Source organism: Dipodomys spectabilis, unplaced genomic scaffold, assembly GCF_019054845.1.
Source record: "Dipodomys spectabilis isolate Male_0828 unplaced genomic scaffold, ASM1905484v1 ptg000024l, whole genome shotgun sequence".
Lineage (NCBI taxonomy): Eukaryota > Metazoa > Chordata > Mammalia > Rodentia > Heteromyidae > Dipodomys > Dipodomys spectabilis.
In genome coordinates, this window is record NW_024870701.1 from 33,326,859 (window position 1) to 33,347,505 (window position 20,647).

Sequence of the window (20,647 nt, forward strand, 5' to 3'; positions counted from 1 at the left end):
TTTCTTGCAGATTTATCCTATAGAAGTTCGGAGGGCACTGTTCCTTTTAAATTTACGTTCTCTTTTCTACAGAGAAATACTGGGCAGGTATTTTTGGAAGCTTTGTATATTCCATAAGTAGATAGACTGCTGTTTAGAACCTTCATCTCGTGGCAAGTCAGCACAATTCTATTTTTGAACTCTTGAGCAAGAAAAAGAAAACATGGGTCATGTGGGTTGAGCAGAGTTGCTTAATTTGGATGTGGTTTGCTGCAGATTCGAGCACCTGCCACTCATGCGCTTGAGGGCAGGTGGGATGGTCTGATGGGGAGAATGAGTGGAACTGTGCCCTGCAGAGCCCTTGCCTTCCACCTGGGCTGCCACATGAGGCCACAGACCAAAACAGAAACCACCACGCCTGACTCCTGCTCTCACCGCAGCCGCTGTCACAGAGGCCTGGCCAGGATTGCTGGTTGTGGTTAGGGGGTACTTCTCCGTGGTGGCCCTGTGGGTGTTGGGGGCTAGCAGTCCTGGGGGCTGTGGTGGTGCTTCCTGGGGAAGTGACTAAGGCACTGGCTCTGAAGCCCCCCTATTCCCAGTAGCCCTGCGGCAGGCCAGGGTGGTAGAAATAATATGCAAATGGCTTTTCTTAAGCATGGCCTGAAATGAAAGGAGTCTGACACACACACACAGTCTTTTCGTTCGGCGACTGCTGTGCTTTCAAAAATTCCTTCCTCTCTGCTGTTCTAGTTCTCAGTCTAGAGAAAATAACTTGATATGTTTCTTTTTTGTTTTTTTCTTCTGTCGGTTGTGGGGCTTGAACTCTGGGCCTAAGTGCTGTCCCTCAGCTCTTCAATTCAAGGCAAGTGCTCTACCACTTGAGCTACAGCACCACTTCTGGTTTTCTGGTGGTTTATTGGAGAAAAGAGTTTCATGGACTTCTCTGCCTGGACTGGCTTTGAACTGTGATCCTCAGGCCTCAGCCTCCTGAGTAGCTAGGATTACAGGTGTGAGCCACATGTGCCCCGCTTAATATGTTTATAGAAACATAAAAGAAAGAATTTTCTAGGATTATAGTCGTTATAAATGATAAGATTTAGGATTAAAAAAATCACCTTACTTGAGTAATAAGATATACCTTCCATTAAGAGTTTTATAAGCCAGTCCCTAGGTAGCTCATTAATACAGGAAGACAGGAAGGTGTAGGAGAATATAATCATAAGATTGAATGCATATGAATATAAAACTAGGAAAATTGAGGGGCGTTGGGTTGGGAGATGGGGACAGTGATCATCTAGATGCATTGTTTTTTGTTTTTTTTTGTCAGTCATGGGGCCTGAACTCTGGGCCTGGACACTGTCCCTCAGCTCTTCAGCTCAAGGCTAAAGCTCTACCACTTGAGCTACAGCGCCACTTCTGGCTTTTTCTGGTGCTGAGGAATCAAATCCAGGGCCTCATGCATGCAAGACAAGCACTCTACCACTGAGCCACCTTCCCAGCCCTAGGTACATTGTTTTACTTTATCTCATTTTATAATACAAAGCAGCTTTATTAGGAAGATAATAATGATGGCATGCCAAAAACAATAATGATGGTATACTAACTTGTACCTCTGGTCTTGGCCAAGGAAGGATCTGAAAATTCCCCTTTTAATGTCTTCCAAGATTTGGGCTACATTTATATGTACTCTGTTCTTTCTTCAGACCTGGAAAAAATAGCCACATGTTTTAGTAAGTCATGATTCTTCCCTTTGCCATGTGCAGAAGTTCTGGTGATACTTCTTTTCCTCTTTTACCCTAGCCAGCTTTAGTGGGTTCAGCTTTATGGGCTTTAGAGCTAGGACAGAGGAGGTATGGCCTTGTGAATTTTTCTCCATTGGAAATTGGTTATTTCATTATCATATTGATAGTGGCATAGCCTGAAAATGCCTTGTATCATTGTTTCTATCTTTCAGTGTTTTTTCTCTTCTTTCTCTCTGTTTCCGGGCTGGGATGGAAGCCAGTGCTTTGTGCATACTAGGCAAGTGCTTCAGTGCACCACACCCCAGGGAAAGCTGCCTGTCTCATTCTGTCCTTCTGATCACCCTTCCTTGTTGTTGAATTTGCCATTTTCCTTCTCATCTAGCATGCTGCCACGTACCACCTTTGGCCAATGTGCTCTCTTTCCTAAGGATGATGAGCTTCTGGTTCATTCTTTCCTGGATTTGCGTTTTGGAAGATTTCTTTTAGGCTAAGATCCTAGGAAAGTGAGGGGATAAAAATGAGAATACAGGAAGTAGAGCTGTGGCTCAAATAGAGCCCTAGCCTTGACCTGAAGAACTGAGGGACAGTGCTCAGGCCCAGAGTTCAAGCTCCACAACTGACAAAAAAAAAAAGGAAAAAAAAGAAAGAGTTTTTTAGCTGGGTGCTGGTGGCTCACACCTATAATCCTAGCTACTCTGGAGGCTGTGATCTGAGGATCATGGTTCAAAGCCAGCCCCAGCAGAAAAGTCTGTGAGACTCTTATCTCCAATTAACCACCAGAAAACCAGAAGTGGCGCTGTGGCTCAAGTGGTAGAGCACTAGCCTTGAGCTGAAGAGCTGAGGGACAGCGCCCAGGCCCAGAGTTCAAGCCCCATGACCAACAACAACAACAAAAAAAGGGAATCCATCCAGTATGTAGTGACACAAAGGCAAGTCTAGTGCACTGTGAAATCCATAGCAGATGGTGTCTTTTTTTTTTTTTTTCCAGTCCTGGGGCTAAAACTCAGGGCCTGGGCACTGTCCCTGAGCTTCTTTTGCTCAAGGCTAGTGCTCTACCACTTGAGCCACAGTGCCACTTGTGGCTTTTTCTGCTTGTGTGGTACTGAGGAATTGAACCTAGGGCTTCATGCATTCTAGGCAAGTACTCTACTACTAAGCCACATTCCCAGCCCTCAGATGGTGTCATGATGGATGGAGTGATGGAAGTTGTTCCTGGGCACATGGTAGACATCAAGGTTATGATTTTTCATACTGCTGAGGATCAAAACCAGGATCTTGCACATACTTGACAAGTACTGTCCCATTGAGCTCCACCTGCAGCCATAAAGGTTGTGATTTAAGAACCTGAATAAATTATTTTAATGTCTCTGTTCCCTCCTGTTCTCTAACCCTTCATTTTACCCTCTGAGTTTAAAATATATGTTCAGGATTTTAAAGCAAATGGGTGAAATTCAACACTGTATGTGTTAAAGGTTATTTTTTGAAGTGTTCTTGCTTTTGCCAGAATTCGTGAAGGCGCATCTCTTGGGATCCTTACTTTGCCTTAAAAAACAGCTTGGAAATACCAGAATCTGAATATAAAAGGGTAGTCTTTATTTTTTAAGTGTACATTAACTATATAGTGAGGATTGCCTTGTTCCTAAAAGAGTACTTTTGAACAACTTTGTATGTTTGAGTTGATATAGAAGCATGTCTGTCGCTGTGATGAGAGTGCACAGGTGTGCACTTCATGTATGTGTCAAAGCTTAGGGTGTTCAAGTGCTGGGTGTGTGTATTTATGATCGTATGTGTTTAGAGATCTCTTTCCCAAATGGTACCAGTTTCTGTCTGGTGAGTTGGCCTCTCCAAGGCTTTTGCCTTCTGCCGCTGAACTTGTGGGTCTCAAAGTTTAGGAAAAGAACATGTGTTACTCTTGTAATATAACTCAGTAATTAAAGAAAGGTGCATTTGAACATGGCAAAATTGGGCTCTGGTAGTTCATGCCTGTAATCCAAGCTACTCAGGAGGCTAAGATCTGAGGATTGTAGTTTGAGGTTAGCCCAAGTAACAAATCTATACTATTTCTTTTCTTTCTTTTTGTTTTTGTTCCCCCCTCCACCCCGGTTGTGGGATTTGAATTCAAGGCCTAGGTGCTGTCCCTGAGCTTTTTCAATCAAGGGCTAGCACTCTACCACTTTGAGCCACAGGGCTACTTCCAGTTTTCTGGGGATTAATTGGAGATAAGGGTCTCATGATTCCTGCTCCAGCTGGCTTTGAACTGTGATCCTCAGATCTCAGCCTCCTGGGTAGCTAAGATTACAGTTAGGCACTCCTGGTGCCCAGCTTCAACTTGAGTTGAAGCTTCTATTTTGAGTATCTATAGAGGGTTTTATGCTTCTATAAGAAGCTGAGAGAGTGGTGATTAGTTGTGTGTAGATTGCTTGAATGATTCCTCCATTTTCAGATTCTTCAGGAAAGCCACGAACATTTTCCTGTCCCGAATTTAATGTTGGTAGTGAGGTAGAAGAACCATTTTCCAAATGCCCACCACTTAGCGGAGGAAGAGATGCTCTGCTAGCTATTTCTGTCCTAGAACAGGTTGATGGCTGTCTGCCCTCATTTATCCACCATTCTTTCATACTTGCATATAGAAGCACGCAGATGTGATTTTCTTCTTGCCACTGAAAACTGAAAGACTGTCTAGGAAGGGCTTAAATAACTGATACTACTCTTATTAATGTATTCTTTTGAGCTGTGGCTCATCCTGGGATTAAGGTGCTGGCTGTGTGCATCTTGACCTTCTTCTTCCTTAAGGAAGTGATCATCATTTGCTTATTTGCTTTTCCTGCAGCTTGATTTCCTCTTCCATTTTTATTATACACAGAACTGTCCTTGACATTACAGAGTTCCTTGCATTTTAATAGCATTTACCTGCCAAGTTTTTTTTTTCCACCTAGATAGTTTGACACTTTTGTCTAGATTTGTATTGTTTCTGACCGTGGGGTATTGTAGAGATTAGTGTATGTTAAAATTTTAGGGGCTACTATAAAGAGTTTGTAATCTTTTTTTTTTTTTTTTTGTCCTCCCAGTACCAGGCTTGAACTCAGTGCTTGCTTAACTTGCTTGGTTATGTCTAGTGCTATACCACTTGAGTCATACCTCCAGTTTGGCTTTTTTTTTTTTTTTTTTTTTGGTTCTGATACTGATTGGGACTTAGATTCAGATCCTCACACTTTCACTTGGCTTTTTTTAAATCAAGGCTGGTGCTCTACCACTTGAGCCACACCTCTGCTTTTGTCTTTTTGCTGGTTATATCATAGACTTTTCTTACCCAGGCTGGGTTTGAACCTTGATCCTCAGCTCTCAGCCTCCTGGGTAGCTAGGATTACAAGTGTAAACCATCAGTGCCTGACCAGCCCAGCTCCCCGGCGCAGCCCCTCCTCCCCCCATTATTTTGTAGATAAAGTCTTAAAAACTTTTCTTCTTAGACTGGCTTTGAACTGCAGTCTTTTAAATCTCAGCCTTTTGGGTAACTAGGATTACAGATGTGAGTCACTAACCTTAATTTACAGTTTGTGGTCTTTTAAGTATGTGGAACTCAGGAAAGTTAGCAAGTTGAATCTTCTAGGAATGAACAAAGAAAACTGCCAAAACTTACACCACATTGCTATGATACCGGGCCATTGGCAGAGGCTCCTGCTGAGCTTTTCTCTGTAAGTTCTTGCTACAGCTTAAACTACCTTGGCTTGCTCAGCTTGGATTGTCCACCAGGGAGCCAATCACAGAAGGCATCAGTGGCCCTGTACTTAGCAGTAGCCAGGTCATTGGCCTGGCTGGCTGAGCACTGCATTTGGCAGTAAACCAGCAGACCCATTTCTTGAAGATAGTATTTCCCAAGGCACAAGCAAGGTCCTGTGATGCTCGTAGGGGTGAAAGGGTGTGGAGATTAGATCCTGGTGAACAATTTATTCTCTAGACCTTCTTTTGCCAAGTTGAAGGGGGAAAAAAGCACATTAATACATTATAGATCACATAAGAGACTGAAAATGGGGAAGTGTTGTGGTAAAGAACCAGTTTAAACTTTGTTTAGCTACTTGACCTTTGACTCTTCTTTAATATCTGAACATGAATATGCTGGTGACTTGTGTGTGTGGAGTAGAGGTGGCTTTCTTTCCTTGTATGCAGGGCTCTGTTCTCGTGTTAGAAGTGGCTCGGGGTGTTGTATAGGGGCGTCATGAGGGCAAAATTTATTTTTGCAGAAAGGTGCCCTATCAGCCAGACACCTGTGAAGCAAGCACACAGAGCCGGTGGGCTTCTCTATTCCTAACACAGAGGCTCTGCTTCTGTGCTCAAACTGGCCAGGCACAGGTTCACAGCCTGCTTGTGACTGGCTAGTTTAAAGAAAGTAAGATATATCTTATATATTTACACAGAGTGACCATTGAAAAGACTTTGAACGAAGAGTAACAGTACACAAGTAATCTCTTTTTTTTTTTTTTTTTTTTTTTTTTTTTTTATTGTAAAGCTACTATACAGAGGGTCACAGTTACATGAGTGAGGTTATGAGTACACTTCCTCTTGAACATTGTTACCCCCTCCATTGTTTTCCCCCTACCATCCCCTCCCTCCCTCCCTTCCCCGAGGTTCTTTTTTTTTTTTTTTTGATTGTGATTAAATGATTACATAATTTCAAAGTCACAAGTTCATTCTAACTTCCCTGGAGCAAATTGTCTACCACAGTCTGTAATATATAACAGTGTTCACATGTTATATACCATATTTGTGATCAGCAGCATGAGGATATTTAGTAGTGGTTCCACCAGATGAGCGGGAGTTCTTTGTTTCTTAAGTCCTGTTAGTTTTGTCGTATCACTAACCTTTTGGATTTAGCATCCACTTATGAGGGAGACCATGTACCGTTTGTCTCTTCGTTCTTGGCTTACCTCGCTCAACATGATTCCTTCTAGCTCCATCCATTTCCCTGCAAATGCCATTATTTTGTCATTTCTAATGGCTGCATAATATTCCATTGTGTATAGATACCACAATTTTTGGATCCATTCATCTGTGGTGGGGCACCTAGGTTGTTTCCATATCCTAGCTATTGCGAACAGTGCTGCAATAAACATGGAGGTGCACGTGTCCTTGTATATTGGTTCCTGTTGTTCAGGGTAGATGCCTAGAAGTGGTATGACTGGGTCGTAAGGGAGGTCAATCTTTAGCTTTCTAAGGACCCTCCAGACTGCTTTCCAAAGTGGTTGTATAAGTGTACATTCCCACCAGCAGTGTAATAGGGTTCCTCTTTCTCCACATCCCCTCCAGCATTTGTCGTTGGCTGATTTGTGGATGTGGGACATTCTGACTGGGGTAAGGTGGTATCTCAGGGTTGTCTTTATTTGCATTTCCTTCACCACCAGGGATGATGAACATTTCCTCATGTGTTTCTTTGCCATTTTTATTTCTTCATTTGAGAAGTCCCTCTTTAGTTCCCTTGCCCATTTAGTAATTGGTTTGTTAGGTTTGGGAGGGATTAGTTTCTTGAGTTCCCTGTATATACAGGATGTTAACCCCTTGTCTGATATATTGCTGGTAAATATTTTTTCCCAATTAGTTGGTTGTCTTTCTAGCTTAGTTGCGATAGATTTAGCTGTGCAGAAGCTTTTTATTTTAAGGTAGTCCCATTTGTCGAGTCTCTCTCCAACTTGTTGTGACCCTGGGACTCTGTTCAGGAAGTTCCTTCCTGTGCCTATTAGTTCAAGTGTCTCTCCTACTCTGTCCTGCAGTAGTTTCAGAGATTCAGGTTTAATGTTAAGGTCTTTAATCCATTTTGAGTTGATGTTGGTGCATGGTGATAGGCTGGGGTCCACTTTTAGTTTTCTGCATGTGGCTGCCCAGTTTTCCCAGCACCAGCGGTTGAAGAGGCTGTGTTTCTTCCATTGTATGTCTTTGGCTCCTTTGTCGAATATCAGCTGGCTGTAGGCCTGTGGATTTATATCTGGATCTTCTATTCTGTTCCATTGGTCTTCGGGTCTGTTTTTGTGCCAGTACCATGCTGTCTTTGTGATTATAGCTCTGTAGTAGAGTTTGAAGTTCGGCATGGATAGCCCTCCCATATTGTCTTTATCCCCTAGAATTGTTTTGGCTATTCTAGGTCTTTTGTTGTTCCATATAAATTTTTGGACTGTTTTCTGTATTTCAGTGATGTACGTCATTGGGATTTTAATAGGAATTGCATTGAATTTGTATATTAATTTTGGAAGTATCACCATCTTTACTATATTAAGTCGGCCTATCCAGGAGCATGGGAGGTCTTTCCATTTCCTAGTGTCTTCTGCAATTTCTTTCTTTAACTTTTTATAGTTCTCATTAAATAGTTCTTTTACATCTTTGGTTAGGTTAATTCCTAAATATTTTATTTTTTGGGAGGTTATTGTGAATGGGGTTGCTCCCTTTATTTCCCTCTCTTCCTGTGCGTTATCAGTGTATAGGAAGGCAACTGATTTTTGTGGGTTTATTTTGTATCCTGCTATTTTGCCGAAGTGACTTATGATTTCTAAAAGTTTGGGGATGGAGTTTTTGGGATCGTGGAGGTATAGTATCATGTCGTCTGCAAAAAGGGATAGTTTCACTTCTTCTTTCCCTATGCGGATCCCTTTAATGTCTTTTTCTTGCCTTATTGCCCTGGCTAAGGGTTCTAGGACTATGTTGAAGAGGAGTGGAGACAGTGGACATCCTTGCCTTGTTCCTGTTTTTAGGAGGATTGGTTGTAGCTTTTCCCCATTAAGTATAATATTGGCTATTGGTCTGTCATAAATGGCTTTTATTGTTTTTAGAAATGTTCCTTCTATTCCTATTTTCTCCAGAGCTTTTAGCATGAATGAATGTTGAATTTTATCAAAGGCCTTTTCTGCATCTGTGGCGATAATCATGTGATTCTTGACCTTGGCTCTGTTGATATGCTGGATTACATTTATTGACTTACGTATGTTAAACCATCCCTGTGTCTCTGGGATGAAGCCTACCTGATCATAGTGTATTATTTTTTTTGTGTGTTTCTGGATTCTGTTAGCTAGAATCTTGTTAAGGATCTTTGCATCTGTGTTCATCAAGGAGATTGGCCTGTAATTCTCCTTTTTGGTTGGGTCTTTGCCTGGTTTGGGGATGAGTGTGATATTGGCTTCGTAGAATGAGTTTGGGATAGCTCCCTCCTTCTCTGTTTCTCTGAAGAGCTTGAGGAGTATGGGTATTAGTTCTTCTTTAAAGGTCTTGTAGAATTCTGCTGTGAATCCATCTGGTCCTGGGCTTTTTTTTGTTGGAAGACTTTTGATAGCTTCCTGTATCTCGTTATAGGATATTGGCTTATTTAATTGGTTAACTTCTTCTTTGCTCAGTTTGGGTAACTTGTATTTCTCTAAAAATGCATCCATTTCCGCCAGATTTTCTTCCTTTAGAGAGTATAGCTTTTGAAAGTAGTCTGTTAGAATTGTTTGGATATCTTGGGTACGTGTTGTGATGTTTCCCGTGGCATCCCTAATCCTATTAATATGGGTTTCCTCTCTTCTTTTTTTAATTAATCTTGCCAACGGGCCATCAATTTTGTTTATTTTTTCAAAGAACCAGCTTTTTGTTTGGTTTATTTTGGTTATGGTTTTCTGATTTTCTAATTGGTTAATCTCTGCTCTCAATTTGGTTATCTGGCTTCGTCTAGTAGCTTTAGGTCCCATTTTTTCTTGTTTTTCTAGCTGTTTTAGTTGCAACATGAGATTATTTACTTGGTCTGTCTCCATTCTCTTGATGTGGGCACTGAGGGCAATAAATTTGCCCCTCAGGACTGCTTTTGCTGTGTCCCACAAGTTTCTTTGTGAGGTGTTTTCATTTTCATTGAGTTCTAGGAAATGCTTTATTTCTTCTCTGATCTCTTCTGTTACCCAGGCCTTGTTAAGGAGTGTGCTGTTCAATTTCCATGTATTAGAGAAATTTCTGCGGTATGCTTTGTTATTGAGAGCTAGCTTGATTCCACTGTGGTCAGATAGGATACAGGGGATTATGTCGATCCCTTTGTATTTGCTTAAGTTCCTTGAATGAACTATGATATGGTCTATTTTGGAGAAAGTTCCATGAGCTGCTGAGAAGAATGTGTACTGTGTTGTTTTAGGGTGAAATACTCGGTAGATGTCAGTTAATTCCGCTTGAAGTATGGCCTCACTTAATTCGGTAGCTTCTTTGCCAATCCTCTGGTTGGTAGACCTGTCCTTTGGTGAGAGTGGCGTGTTAAAGTCTCCTAGTATTATCGTATTGGGATCTATTTTATTCTGTAAGTTTGAGAGCATTTGTTTAACATATCTGGGTGCACCGATATTTGGGGCATATAAGTTGATGATGGTTATATCCTCCTCTTGGATTGTTCCCTTTATTAATATGTAATGTCCGTCCTTGTCTTTCTGTACTGATTTTAATGAAAAGTTTATTTTGTCAGATATCAGGATAGCTACACCTGCTTTCTTATTGGGGGAATTTGATTGGTAGATCCTTTTCCACCCCTTCACTCTGAGTTTGTTTGTATGTTTGGCTGAGAGGTGGGTCTCCTGAAGGCAACAGATGGATGGGTCTTGTTTTCTGATCCAGTCCTCAGTTCGTTTTCTTTTAATTGGCGAATTCAGCCCATTTATATTAAGAGAAAGTATAGAGAGATGCATTGTTGTCCCTGCCATTCCGTTTTCCTAAGTTTTTCTTCTTTCCTTTCCTCCTGTGCTTGCTCAGTTAGACTTTGAGTAATGCCTGTTTGGGGCAGGTCCCAGTTCCTGGTTGCTTTCTTCAGGTTGTGTCCCCCCTCTTAGAATTCTTTGTAATGCTGGCTTAATGTTTATGTATTCATTTAGTTTTTCTTTGCTATTAAAAGTTTTCAGTTCTCCATCGAATGTGAATGCTAGCTTTGCCGGGTATATCAGTCTGGGTTGGCAGTTATTGGCTCTCAGGGCTCGTATGGTGCTTTCCCAGGCTTTTCTTGCATTCATTGTTTGTGTGGAGAGATCTGCAGTGATTCTAATTTTTTTCCCGTTGTAGTATAGCTCCTTCTTCATTTTTGCTGCATGCAGGATTGTTTCCTTATTATTCAGATCCATCATTGTTACTATTATGTGCCTAGAAGTGTTTCTCCTGGGATCTTGCTTGTTGGGTGTTCGATAAGCTTTTGTGATGTAGTTAAGATGGTCGTTTTTGAGGTGGGGAAAATTTTCATTGACTATCTTGTTAAATAGGTGTTGCATTCCCTTGCTCTGGAATTCCTCACCTTCGTCCACTCCGATTATGCGAAGGTTAAATTTTTTAGCATTATCTGCTTGCTCTTGAATTTCCCTTTGGTTTAATTTGAGTGATTTTTCCATATCTGTCACTTTTTGGTCCAGTTGGTGTATTCTGTCTTCTGTATCTGACACTCTACCTTCCATTTCATTCACTCTGTTGACCGTGGCTTCTATTGTGGTTTGCATGATGGAAATGGATCCCTTTATGGATTCAATGTTGGTTCTCAGAGTACTGATCTCACCTCTCAATGAGGTGATATCAGTATGCATTACCTCTAATTTGGCGTTTATCTCACTTCTTACTGAGGTTTGTGCAGCTTCTATTTTTGCATCCAATTTTTGTTTGATATCCTGTATATCTTTTGATAGTTCATCCTTGTGCTCTTTCAATTTCTGATCCATTTCTCGCTTTATTTCTTGAGTCATTGCCTCCAGCAACCCTTGGATGTAGTTTTTGTCTTCCATTCCTGCTTTGCTCCCACTGGGGCTCTCCCCTTCGTGGCTGCTGGCTTTTGAGGTGAGCTTGCTGTCCTGGGTAGTGGTAAACCTTGTGATTTTTCTCTGTGATTTTCGCATGGGGGTTCAGGAGACTGCTCTTCAATCTTGTTTTGGTGTGTCTGTCTTTGCTTGGTTGCTGATTCTCTATTGGTAGAGAGAGTCTGTGTCTGATCTGGATTCTGTTGGGAGCCTATTTCCAGCTGCTATTCACTTAGGATTCTCAGCTCTCTGCTGTAGCAATTCCCGCCTTTGGAAGGGTTGAGCAGCCTAGACTGCTTGTGTTTGCTCCTGCGGGTGCTCTTGGGAGGATCAGATGCTCTGGATGCACTCTCCCAAATACTGGAGTCTGCTATGGGCTCCTGATGTGTTTTTGTTTGTTTTGGGCTGGTTGTGGGCTTGACCTCTAGGTTTGGGTGCTGTCCCTCAGCTCTTCAGCTCAGGGCTGGCACCCTACCATTTGAGCCACAGCCCCACTTCTGACCCTTTTTGCTTTGTTCAGGCGCCGGTCCCCTGGCCTGGTTCCGGCCCCAGCCTGGAGCGCGCTCGTTAGGCCTGTGCTAATGTGTATACCACCTTGGTTATGCAGCCTGGAGGACACAGTTCAAATTTCTTCTACTGTTGGTAGTCTTGACCCAGGGGCACTGTTCCTGGCTTGAGCATTTAAGCTCCCTTCCCGGGGCGCTCTTGCTCTGGCCTGGCCAGCAGAGTGTGCTCCACCGGCTGGTGGGGCTCTCGAACAGTTCCCAGTTTTAGTGGGTCCTGTGGTCCGGGTGTTGGGGTAGGGAGTCTAGGTCAGGGTCTGGGGATTCCCTCCAGCTCTGGTCTCCCTTGATGGATTCCCTGTCCCCTGATGGGTACTCACCCTGTAGGTCGTCAGTTGTTGTTGCAGTCCGTCAGTTGTTGTTGCAGTCCGAGTTCAGTTGGGGTGGTTGCGGGCTGGGTTGGGCGGCCCCCCGCCGGGTCGTTGCGATCGCGACAGGTCCCTTTGTGGCGCTGCTGGTGCCGGGCGGCTTTGGCGGGATGGAGCCTCTCCGCTCCGGTGGAGAGTGATGGGTGGGGTGGGATCCTCCTGGAGACTCCCGGCTGGTAGGTTTCTCTGTTCCTGGCGATCTGCTGTTCTGCAATCCGGTACCTGGTGATCTGCAAGCAGCCCCCTGTGTCTCTGTGGCTCCGGCAGCCCCTGCCGGGCCGGCTGGCCGGCGGCTTGGCGCACTGCCGCGCGGCCAGTAAAGGTTGGGGGAGGGGTCTTCGCTCTTCTCTGTTCTGAAATTCTTCTTTTCCTCTCTTTCTTTTTTTGTTATTTTCCACCTCTGGTTTTTCTCTGAGTGTTCGTCTTTTTGTTGTTGTCGGTCTCTTGGGGAGATTAAAGGTTGGAACTCGAACTCTCTTTTTGGTTGGAGAGAGCTGTGGCGTTTCCCTACTGCCCCGTCGCCATCTTGAGAACTCTACACAAGTAATCTCTTAACACACACCTACACCCTCTGCTATTTCTTGAACAATCTGAGGTGTGTCTTAACTTCATCTTGGAACAACAAGTTAAGATAAAATCTCACATTTCAAAAATCCCTCCTTATCCCAAAATAGTTCTTCTTTCTCCTTTTTTTTACTTGCTGATATTGTCCTAGCAAAACGATCAACGAGTGCCAAGCTACCAGGCCAAACCCGGAACCCTTAAGCAACCCACTTCGCTAGAAAATAAAAAAGAACAGCTTTTCCCACATCTGTGTGCCAGCTCATTATGTCCCTTTTCTCCATTCCATTCTCTTGTAATGTCCTGCCAGTAGCCTAGAATACACATGAAGAAAGACTTCCTTCCTTCCTTGCTTCCTTCCCTCCCTCCCTCCTTTCCTCCTTTCCTCCCTCCCTCCTTTCCTCCTTTCCTCCCTCCCTCCCTTCCGTTCTTCCTTCCTTCCTTCCATGCTGGGCTTGGACTCAAGGCTTGGGTTCTATCTCTCAGCCTTTTCCTCAAGGATAGTGCTGTACCACTTGAGCTCCAATTTCTGCCCTTTTTTGTGGCTAACGGGAGAGAATAGTCTCATTGACTTTCCTGCCTGGACTGGCTTAGAACCATGATCCTCAGATCTCAGCTTCCTAAGTAATGAGGATTACACATGTGAGCTACTACTGCCTGCCTTTTGTTGTTTGCCTTTTATATTACTTATCTCATTACCTCATTCTTCTTTAGAGTTATTTAATAAATAAGATAACATCTGGTATACATAACTATTGAAAAGAATATTGAGAAGACTAATGAAATAAAAGAATTTGAAGGCGATTGGGATGAATCAGGTATATGATGTTGACAGGGTTTTGGACAGGCCAGAAGGAACTCAGGAGAGGCTGACACAGTAAGATTAGAAAGCAGGATTAGAAAGAGAGGAGAGCCTTGTCCCATGTGACCATTCGCTAGGTGGAGACATGAAGAGCGCATGGTCTGTGCCCTTCAAAGACTGCAGGCTTTGTTCTGGGGTCCAATCTTAGGTTATGAGTCTGTTTCTTTTTTCTTTGTGCTTTTCCCCCAGGGCCTGGACAGATACACAAAAAGTTCTCTGGGTTGGGATTTCTCTTTGATGTTGGTAATGTAATGGTATAAGAGGGCGATTGTTACTAACATTGCATTTTGTGTGCTCTTAGAGTTGATAAGTTTGAAGCAAGAGTTCCTATGTATCTGAATTATTATTAAATTTAATAATTTTATAACCTATACAGTTTTCAGGAATATAGATAACCCAAAAGAATGCATATACCAAGGGCTTTTCTTCCCTATTTCCCCTTCCTTTTATTATATATTATATTTGTATAAAAGGAATATTTGTGTGTGTGTGTGTGCATGTGTGTGTGCACGTGTGCGTGTGTGCACGTGTGCGTGTGCATGCACCAGTCATGAACTCAGGGCCTGGGCGCTGTCCCTGAGCTTTTTTACTCAAGGCTAATGGTGTACCACTTGAGCCACAGCTTCTCTTCCAGCTTTTTTGGTGCTCTATTGGAGACAAGAGTCTCATGGGCTTTACTGTGAGATCTGGCTTTGAACCATGACCCTTAGAACTTAATCTCCTGAGTAGCTAGGATTACAGACGTGACCTATGGGTACCCGGCCTCTTTTATTAAACAAAACACTCACTAGATGAGGTTCTTAAAAACACTGAGATTGAGAATAGTGTTGGAAAAAAGAAAAATACATCTAAAAAGTACACCTACATATTCACGCATTCTAATTTTGCAGTCTGAAATTGATTTTTAGTTAACATTTTCTGCAAGTAGAATTGATTGTATTTTACTATAAACAATTTTGGAATCACACTAAATGCTGGATTGTTCTTAGGGTTGCAGTGAGTAAAATATTTTCTCCCGTGTTAGACTTATACTCATATTAGCAAAAACCATAAATTCCATACTTTGTGTTTTTAAGTTGTTTCTACTGAAGGAAGAGATGTGAAGTTAGGGTTGTTAATTTTTCAAAACTTTCCAGTGAGGTTTTTTTATCCTCCAAAGAAAATTACATATAACTTTCCATTTTGGTTTGTTACTCTATTATTGACTCTTTTCTTATTTCTGTATAATATGCTCCTATCACTAAATTTGAACTTCTTCATTGTAGGTATCTGTGGTCATAGAGACAATTAGAAGCCTGGATTTTGGAGACAGAGGTATAGATTTGATCTCAGCCTCCCCTTCCCACTACTTAACTGCTCCTTGAGCAAAGATAATTTCTCTCCTTACATAATAAAGTAGGGATGGTGATGGTGATGATGATGATGATGATGATGATAGCATTGCTCACAGGCCTGTCCTTGGTGTTTGTAAAACTTAGGATAAAAGTACAAATAGAGACCAGAGGGCTAAATATTTAAAATGTATAATTAAATATTTAAAAGGTACATTTAAATATTTAAAAGGTATATACCATATGCCTAAATATTTAAAAGGTTTAAATCAAGCTCTGTTTGTCTTGGCCCTGTTGTCCACCCAGGCCGGAAGTGGGCTGTGCCTGGACCTTTTAGGTCCAGTGATGTCTGAGTAGCGCCAGCTTCCCAGGGAGCTCGGATGGCTCATGACCACCCAGGATAACTTGCTTATATTTTCCCCACACCTCGCACCTCCCCAAACTACCTCCTGTGTGCAGACAGGTCTGGTTGCTCAGTTACCTGGGGTTTCCCCTTCATGTCTTCTATTTCTCTGGTGACCCAGACGGAGGCTGTGACCTGCACTCACAGGCCTTCCCGCCCTCCCCCCTTCCCCCCCTACTTCCTGGCTCTCTTCCAGAATTCCCATCTGCTCAGCTAGTTTCCCAAATTAAAACCAGTTTCCCACGAGACTAAAAAAAACACAGTCTTCTGATTGTGTGCTGGAGATAAGTGGTAGAGCACAGGCCCAGAGGCTCCTTTGTCTGTGCAAAGGTACTCCGTGCACTGTGATTGCTGGGGCACCGTGTGATGAACCTGCACAGCCTTCAACCTGTGCCTGGCCGCGGTGAGGCTGGACCATGTTGCATGTGTCTGCTGCTCGGGTTCCCTGAGGGCCATGTGCACTCAGGCAGTGTGGACCTCTCCGTTTGTGTCTTGGGTCATCCAGGGAACTGGATTGCCAGGTTGGCCAAGTAAAAAATACAAAATGCCCAGATATACAAGGGAACAAACGTGCACTGAAGAATTACTAGTTGCTTATCTGAATTTGGCAAGTAATTGAGCATCATGTGGTTTATCTGAGGCTCTGTGACGGCACTTTCAATGACTCCTTTGGGCTCTGGAGTTCTTCCCCCTTTATGTGGCTTGAACTCAAGGACTTGGGCTGTGTCACGGCTGTGTTTTTTTTTTTTTTTTTGCTCAAAGCTAGTGCTCTACTGCTTGAGCCGCACCTCTGTTTCTGGCTTTTTGTTCTGGTGGTTAACAGGAGACAGTCATAGATTTGTTAGCCCAAGTTGGCTTTGAACCTCTATCCTCAGAGCTGAGCCTCCTGAGTAGCTAGGATTACAGGCGTGAGCCACTAGTACTCAGTTGGAGCACTCTTATTCACTTAGATGTTAGGTCAGCTGAATTGAACTTTTGATTTTGAAGCTTTTTTCTAATGTTCTTATTTCTTTTTTAGTTCTGCTTTCTGAGAGAGATTCTGTTTTCCACCGGTTTTATCTTCTATTTTGGTCCCAAATATAAACTTCTAAAAGTTTCTAAATAACTCAAAAAGATAGCAAGTGTATATACAGTAATCTGCTTTGTGCCCCAGTGCTCCCTGCCTGCCCTCCCCACCCCCCCCACCCCCCGTTTTATTTTTCATTTATTCCCATTTTTTCTGTATTCAAGGCTCATGCCTGTGGTCAGCTGGAGGGATGGAGCTGTGGGAAGCGACGTGGGTGCTGGACCCACACACAGGCAGAGCTCACGTTTGGGGGCTCTGATTTCTCAAGGGTTCGGGTCCTCACTAGAGGATCCACAGGCCAGCACCTGAGCCCATTCCTCTGAGCTGTCATTTCCTGGGAGACCTCTTGGGTTCCTGTGTGGAGCACAGGGCATGGCGTTGGTCTTACGGGCAGGAAAGGGGAGAACTGGTTCTCAGCCCCACCTCCTCCCTCTCTCAGCTTTACTGTGAGGCCTCTCAGCCTGGGTGACCTTGAGAAGTCCCTTGTTCCCCGCTCCCTTTGGGAAAGGTGCTGCTGTTTGGATTCCTTCCATGTAGCCCTGATGTCAGATCCACCCACTTCTTTCTACTTGGCTCTCCTCTGAGGACAGAGGCCCCATCATCCCTGTGTGGGACATGCTAGCACTGGGCATCTTCCCTCTGAATGGCAGCCTTCACACACCTCTATGTGGAGTGTCTCCACCCAGGATATAGCTACCCTCCCTGACCTCTTCTTTCCCCAGACTGCCCTCACTCTTACCTTGGCTTTGACTTGGTCCTGACAGCCCTGACCTTGAGTGTCTAGACTGTATTTTGGTAATAGCTACTGAGATACAATTTATGTGCCACACAGCTCAACTATTGACAGTGTATCATTCGATAGTAATTACATCTTCACCATCACCTCAGTCAATTTTAGGTCTTCTTTTCACTTCATGAAGAGCCCCTCTTTTTTTTTTTTTTTTTTTAAAATTGGTTGTAGGCCTTGAACTCTGGGCCTGGGCACTGTCCCTCAGCTCTTCAGCTCAAGGCTAATGCTCTACCACTTGAGCCACTTCTGGTTTTCCATGGTTAATTGGCGATAAGAGTCTCATGGACATTCCTGCCTGGGCTGGCTTTGAACTGTGATCCTCAGATCTCAGCCTCCTTAGTAGCTAGGATTATAGGTGTGAGCCATCAGTGCCTGGCTGAAGAACCCCGCTTAATGAGCCAGGCATAGCAGTGTATATCTATAATCTCAGCTACTTGGGAAGCGAAGGCCAGGTTCAGTACCCAGTATCAAAAAAAAACAAGATAATCTTCCTCCCCCCCCCCCCCCCTGCCCCCCCACTAATACTATATACTTTGGGCTCCTTTGGTGTTTTTCCAAATCCCTTGTCCTAAGCAGCCACTAATCTTGAGAGAGGTGGGGAACAGAGGGGCAGGGGTGCCGGGTGCGGAGAGGGAGAGAGACAGAGACAGAGTGCCAAAGTAGATTTTACTTTATTTTTTCAGTGCTGGGGCAAAACCTAGGGCTCATGCATGCTGCCACTGAGCTATATATAATACTATAGCCTCATTTGCTTGTTTATATCATTTTACTTTATTTTTGTGCTAGTCCTGGGACTTGAACTCAGGGTCTGAGTGCTGTCCCTGAGGTGTTTTTTTTTTTATGTGCTTTTTTTGTTGTTGTTGTTGGGGCTTGAACTTGGACCCTGGGCACTGTCCCTGCTCCAGGCTAGTGCACTACCACTTTGAGCTCTACTTCTGGTTTTCTGGAAAGAGGCTCACAGACTTCCCTGCCCAGGCTGGCTTTGAACTTTGATCCTCAGATCTCAGTCTCCTGATTAGTTAGGATCACAGGCATGAGCTACCAGTGCCTGGCATCCCTGAGGTTTTGCTCAAGGCTAGCACTCTGCCACTTGAGCCACTTATGTCTTTATTTGGTAGTTAATTGGAGATGAGTCTCAAGGGTTTTCCTGCTTGGGCTGGCTTTGAACCATAATCCTCACATCTCAGCCTCCTGAATAGCTAGGATTATAGATGTTAGATAGTGGCACCCAGCCCTGGCTTTGTTTGTACCTTAAAAACATATTTAATGTCATCTTTGTAGGATATCTGGAGGGAAGGAAAAGACAGTCTTGGATTCCATCCACAATGCTCCTGGGTAGCCATCCCCATGTGAAAATCTCAGTATGGAAGACACTGTGCTGAGAGACCCATGGTATGTGCTGCCTCCTCCCAGCCATCCTGTGCTCTGCAGCCAGGTGTCAGTGTGAGCGTGGGGTCCAGGTACAGGCTGGGCAGGGTTAATGAGGCTGTGTGTGTGTGATGACATCACAACTCTTCCCAGAATAAAGCTGATCTTGAAGACACTGACTAGAGCCTTGGAGCGGGACTCTGAGGTAATGTGCTTGAGATTGATGAGAGTTTACTGCATTCTAAGAGAAAATGGTGCCTCTTTTCCATATGTGACCTCCAGAGGCCCTCCCAATGATGGATACTTACGGTAGACAAGAGGCAGGTGCACATTGGGAGAAAGCTGCCCATTTGGAAGTGAGTGCCTTCAGCCCGTTTCCCTGCTACTGCTGACATGTCACCCTCCCAATTCCTTCACCACTGCTTCTCAAAATGGCGATGTCTTATTACAACTAGCAGAGGAAGAAAATAGAATTTTAGTGTGTGCGCACTGCACATTTTTCACATGCTGCTCTGTTTACTGAACAGCCCTGAAAAGGCTGCTGTCGTTAGAAGTTGGGAATGGAACCTGGTACTGGTAGCTCATGCCTATAATCCTGGTTCTCAGTCAATTAACCACCAGAATGTTGGACAGGAGGTTTGGGTGGTAGAGCACTATCTGTGCACCAAAAAAGCTGAATGAAAAGCTAGGCATCAGTGGCTCACGCCTGTAATCCTAGCTACTTAGGAGGCTGAGATCTGAGGATCATGGTTCAAAGCCAGCCTGGGCAGGAAAGTCTGTGAAACTCTTATCTCCAATAAACCACCAGAAAACCGGAAGTGGCACTGTGGCTCAAGTGGTAGTGCACTCTCCTTGAGTTGAAGAGCTGAGGGGACAGCGCCCAGGCCCAGAGTTCAAGCTCTGAGACTGATTAAAAAAAAAAGAAAAGAAAGCTGAATGAGAGAACAAGGTCCTAAGTTCAAGCCCTATCATTAGCATATTCACATGCATGCGTGCACACTTACATCCCCCCCTCCCCCACACACACAAAGAAGTTGAGGAGGAGGAGTGGGTTATGGAGACTAGATTGATGGAAGTGTGTGTGGACAAGTGCGTATGTGCGTGCATGCATGTGTGTATTTTCAAGGTCAAGCAAAGCAAGAACCAGCAAGGAAGGGCGAGAATGCTGAGACACGCAAACCTGCTGGGTTAAGGGCTCAGGTTGGAGTCCAGCGAATTTGAACTTAGTTTGGAAGAGAGTTCAAGGGTTTTTAATTGGGAGAGTGACAGGATTGAAATGAGGTTTGAAGATCGATCTGTCTGTTTTCAGTGAGATGATGGAGAATCAGAGTGGGAATTTCTCTGGGTGTTGATAACATGGTTCCTCTGTGAGGTGAGATGGAACTTAGACAGACCGCACATGCATGGGAATTTGGCTCAATAGAAGAGCACTTACCAGGCAAGTGCTTGCAAAGCTCTGAGTTTGGTCCAGGGCTGGGGCTGGGCGTGGGGTGGAGTGGAGGAGGGGACAGTGGGTGGGGGGGGAGGGGGGGAGGGCACATGTAAACCAGCATTTTGCCAGTGAAATGCCCAGAGTGTGGCAAAAACACAGAATGGGAGGTGCAATTTTTACTTTGAGAAGCTGATCACATAGGAAGGAGGCTGGTGCCAGGAAAAGATGGTGAATTCTGCTGATGGGTTTTTGTTGCTGTTTTGTCCCTTTTTGCAACGTTGTGGATAGAAGCAGGGCATTGTACACTCTAAGTAAGCACTGAGCTGCATTCTCAGAGCCGGATGGTGTTTGAAATGGCTGCATGGTAGCTCATTATTTGGATCATTGTTCAGGTCCCTGCATATAGGTATTCTAAGAATCAACA

General features: G+C 43.9%; 1 protein-coding gene and 1 non-coding gene across 4 annotated transcripts in view; one reads left to right on the forward strand and one right to left on the reverse strand.

Annotated features, from left to right (window-relative positions):
• Znf532 (zinc finger protein 532) overlaps window positions 1–20,647 on the forward strand; it is a 112,855-nt gene that overhangs the window by 21,139 nt on the left and 71,069 nt on the right. The window lies entirely within an intron of this gene.
• On the reverse strand, window positions 1,723–1,860 carry LOC122104459. Its single transcript, XR_006146925.1, has one exon. It is a non-coding gene; the product is annotated as a small nucleolar RNA SNORD22 (small nucleolar RNA).